Source organism: Peromyscus californicus, unplaced genomic scaffold (genome assembly GCF_007827085.1).
Source record: "Peromyscus californicus insignis strain IS unplaced genomic scaffold, ASM782708v3 Scaffold_14__1_contigs__length_90479793_seg_2, whole genome shotgun sequence".
Classification (NCBI taxonomy): Eukaryota; Metazoa; Chordata; class Mammalia; order Rodentia; family Cricetidae; genus Peromyscus; species Peromyscus californicus.
The window spans coordinates 56,794,851-56,799,928 of NW_026294436.1; the positions used below are offsets into that span (position 1 = coordinate 56,794,851).

The following is a 5,078-nucleotide window of genomic DNA, read 5'->3' on the forward strand; positions in this document are numbered from 1 at the left end:
TGTCTTCTGACTACCATTCATGTACTATGCCCTGTGAATACACACACATGCACACAAAATAAATATAGTAAAAATTTTAAAGAAAAGATTCCCAAGTTTCTAGTTCTCTGCACCTGACCAGTTGTAGGTCTCTATGCTAATGATCATCTACTGTAAATAGAGGCTTCTCTAGTTTGATAGATTGAGGATTGAGAGATACATTGATCGGTGGGGATAAGATTAAGTCATCAGAATAGATAAGATCAAAAACACTGATGACAAAAAAAAAAACAAAAAAACACTGATGACAGCTTATGTTGGAGAGGATGTGGAGTAAGAGGAACACTCCTCCATTGTTGGTAGGAGTGCAAACTGTTTCAGCCACTTTGGAAATCAATATGGCGGTTTCTCAGAAAAATGGGAATCAATCTACCTCAAGACCCAGTTATTCCAATTTTGTGCATGTACCCAAAGGATGCTCAATTATACTATAAGGACACTTGCTCAGCTATGTTCATAGCAGCATTGTTTATAATAACCAGAACCTGGAAGCAACCTAAATGCCCCTTAACCAAAGAATGGATAAGGAAAATGTGGTACATTTGCACAATGGATTATTATATATCAACCAAAAAGAGAAAAGCAGCCATGAATTTGAGGGGAAGGGGAGAAACATGAGAGTCATGTAATCTCTTGTAAATGATGTCATTGTAATCTCAAATTAAAAATAATAAATTTGAAAATAATGAAATAGAAAATAATCTATGTCCATTTGTTTGAATAATAGTAGTAGGGTCTCCCCTAGGATCCAGGACCTTTCTAACCACAGATTATTAGCCCCAGTAATGATGATAGGTATGAGTTTCATCTTGTGTAGTAGGCCTTAAATACAATTAGAAATTATTGGTGACTGTTATGATGTTCATGCCACTATTACAACAGTGGGATGATTAACACATTAATGGGAGTTTCCTTGATTGCATTAATGGGTGTGGGTAGCATTGTTCTCCAGAACTTGGGCCCTGGACTTAATAAAAAGGTGAGCACCAAACATGTGTACATTGATTCACTTCTTTCTTCTTTCAACTGTGGATGTCATGTGACTAGCTGCTTCAATTTCCTGCCTTGACTTCCCACAATGATTGACTGTAACTTGGAATTGCAAGGTAAAATAACCTTTTTCTCCCCTAAGTTGCTTTTTGTTAGAGTATCTTCTTACAGCAAAATAAATGGAACTGAGACACTGGGGGAGGGCCTTTATGAATCTAGTCAGTTTCATGAATATCCTGAGTCTTGTAAGTTATTTACTTCTTGAGTCTTCTAGCCTCCTTTCTCCCTCCAGAAAACATTATTTCAATTCAGAGAAAATATCTACAGAAAAATGAAAAACATAGATGCAATTTAAGATATGGGATGAGGACTGGAGAAGTGATTTAGTGTTTAAGAGCATGTAACTCTCTTCCAGAGGACTCAAGTTTGATTCCCAGCACTCTTATTAGGTGACTCGCTGCTGCCTGTAACTCTAGTTCCAGGGAATCCAATGCCTCTAGCCTCTGTGGCACCAGCTGGGCACCAATAATTCAGCACAGAAGCCTGTAGTAGACATTCCATATCCAAAGCACAATGTTTTGTTCCCCCACCTCAAGAGTCAGAATTCTGGGCTAGAGCATCCAATTGTTCAAATACAGGCCATCTTCCAGTATTATGGATTGCCAGAAGAATATGAGGAAGGATCATCCCTTTAGTTTCCCAGAATCTGGGTTTCTGCCTCCCTCCAAGACTAGGAAGCACAGGAGAGATTTCTCCAAAGTCAGCATTTGCACCGGGGATATGTGGTTCTGGAATCTACTCTTAGCAACTCCATTACCACTCAGAGGTTTCTTAGGAGTAGGCCAGGTCCATGTGCATGGGGCTGAACAAAAGAAAAACAATGGAGTTTTATTTCTGTTGTGAGGGGTGACTGCTATGTTGTTTAATATACATCCAAATGTGGCATCTACCCTTTATAAATGCTAAGCTTGTGCTATATAATTCAAAGTTTTTCTAATTTATTCTTGGGATGTAAGGCTTTAAAGAAAAGTTAGCAAGGTAAATGTGAACAGGACCAGAATGGACGCTGTTGCTAACTGCTGTTACAAGCCCTTGGAGATGTTCAGTAGAGACACCTTACTGTATCATATATTTCTTCATTCAAACTCTGGCAGATGGGGATCTCTTTTTCAAGGACTGGCTCTTGCGGTCTGTAAGGTGGGAATAGGCGAGTCTCCCCCAATGGGTCTGATATTTTAGACTGTATGTCCTGAACCTGTCACCAACAAACTCTGGGTTGACAGCTATTTCTAGCATTTTCCTTGAATGCTGTTTTCTGTCTCTTGTTTTCAGGTGAATTCACTGCAGGATACATCCAATTCAGAGTGTTTAGCCATGCCTTGTGTGCTGGGATGAAGGCCACTGGATGTTAAATTGAGTTTGTGAGTCTGTGTAGTGACCAAAGAGGCTCATGAATAAGACTGAGGTTGTCAGTGTATATCTGTGTATATTGAGTGTGGGAGACTATCATATTAGTGTGTGTATGGGTATGAGAGTGTGACCTTTCCTTGTACCTTTTTTGGTCTAGATACAGAAATCCTGTCTTGTTGAAAACTATAGTCCACATTACACTTCTAATGCACTGTTGCTCTTTGCTTAGATTTTAGGATAAAACTATCAGTTACCTGGAGTCAGGGTGACACTTATATTCAGGAGCTCTATGATAAGTAACAGTCATTTACCACTCACTGCAGCCTGCTTCTCTACTATGAATGTTTGTGTTTTGTTTCACTTCATTTGCATGATAACCCTTGAGCTCTGAACTATCACTAACTCATTTTACAGATTTGGAGACTGGAGCACTTCAGGCCAGGAACTTGTCTGAGAGCACAGGGCATCATCAGGAGAGTCTGTATTTGCAGTAGGGAAACTTGCCTATAGAATTAAATCCTAGCAACCCTGATATCATCAAGTGGTTTCTCAGGAACAGGCCAGACTGTAGATGTAACAGTCTTATTAAATAAGAAACACAGAGCCAAATGCAGAATTAAAAGCCCAAGAGGTCAGAGCAGTAGCTAAGAGCTGAGACTTAAAACTGCCTTCTTACCCTTCCTGTCGCTGCTGTCCTTACCCTCAGAAAGAGACCTACTTCCTGTATATCTGTCTTTTTATTGACTTTCTGTTCTGCCTTCTCATTGGTTGTAAACCCAACCACATGACCTCCTCATCACTGCCTGTCTATACAGACCTCTAGGTCTCTATGGTTGGTATTGAGATTAAAGGCGTGTGTCTTCATGCTGGTGGTGTCCTTGAACACACAGAGTTCTGCCTGTCATGTGATCGGTATTAAAGGTGTGCACCACCACCGCCTGCCTTCTGCTATGACTTGCTATTAGCTCTGACCCCCAGGCAACTTTATTTATTAACATACACATAAAATCACATTTCAGTACAAATAAAATATCACTATAGAACACTAACTACATTTGTTTCTTTACCAAAATAACATCTAGATTTAATTCTGCTTTCTGTTTAAACAAGTTACCAATTGATAGTATGGATTTAATGCCTTGGCTGGTGAAGCAGAAAGATGCAACCATAAAAGAGCATTGTTTTGCCATAATACTGCTGTAGGAGTATGTTTAGCGAGTAAAATATATGCATGCCAAGGTAGGGTATAGTTAATGTAATGTACTTGCTGATTTTGAATAGCCTTCTCAACTTGCAAGAGAACTTGTCTACCTTTTTCAGTTTACTGTCTGGGTGAAGTAGGGTCACCATTTCCTTTTAAAATACCACTTAGGCCGGCCTTCGAGCGACAGCAACGCAAGATGGCAGCCACCACAGGCTCGGGAGTAAAAGTCTCTCGAAATTTCCGACCGTTGGAAGAGCTGGAAGAAGGCCAGAAAGGAGTAGGCGACGGCACAGTTAGCTGGGGTCTAGAGGACGACGAAGACATGACACTTACAAGATGGACAGGGATGATAACTGGGCCTCCAAGAACAATTTATGAAAACCGAATATACAGCCTTAAAATAGAATGTGGGCCTAAATACCCAGAAGCACTCCCATCTGTCAGGTTTGTAACAAAAGTCAGCATGAGCGGCGTGAGCAGTTCAAACGGGGTGGTGGATCCAAGGGCCACGGCAGTGGTGGCCAAGTGGCAGAATTCCCACAGCATCAAAGTCATCCTGAAGGAGCTTCGGCGCGCTTGATGATGTCAAAAGAGAACATGAAGCTACCACAGCCGCCAGAGGGACAGTGTTACAGCAACTAGTCACCAAGGCCCCGGCCTCCCCTCCCCAGTCCAACCTAAGTCTTCATTTCCCACAGTAGTGAATTTTCTAGATTCATCTTGCAGACCTCAAAGGACTGGAGAGAAAGCTCCACTGAGACTCCATCCTGGAACACTGCTCTGATACTAATTTCTTGTCCATTTGAAATACATAGGCTGTGCTGTGTAACATCCTCTGCTGAGTATAACCGCTGGCTGCCTAGTTGAACTTCTGGGAGCAAGAAGGTGTGTTGAAATCGGTTTCCTTTGGGAGCGGTGGGCACAGCTAACGCAACTGTGAACTGACATGTCACACAATCACCTGCTGCTGGCACATGGCCTGGGTCTGCCTCTGCCCACCCTGCCCTCCTGCCACAGCTGTGTGGTGGCCCTTAGACTAGATGGGAAGAAGGCTTCAGGTAGCAGCTGTGGGACTACTGCTGGGCTTGGTGGTGCTTTGGCCGCACTGTAGTGGGTAGCCATTCCAGCTTTGATCTGGAAGTTCCAACCCCCATTGAGACTTCGGCAACTGTCACGCCTACAAGGCGGGGCCAAGGGAGGCGCCGGGGGACCCAAGATCTGGATCGGCGGGCGCGCTCTCTGTTGCGGGACCCTGGACTGGAGAGGTGGACTGAGCAGAGCTCCAGAGAACACCGCTGGACTGTGATACACCTTCCCCAGACTCCGCGACCTACCTATTCCTTAATTTGTAAGTTACGCCATTAAATAAATCTCCTTTTAACTACGTGGAGTGGCCTTAATAATTTCACCAATATCTGGCGCCCAACGTGGGGCA

General features: G+C 42.8%; 1 pseudogene; it reads left to right on the forward strand.

The window, feature by feature from the left end:
• Positions 1-3,819: 3,819 nt before the first annotated feature.
• On the forward strand, positions 3,820-4,716 carry LOC128109463 (ubiquitin-conjugating enzyme E2 variant 1-like; annotated as a pseudogene).
• The last annotated feature ends 362 nt before the right edge of the window (positions 4,717-5,078 follow it).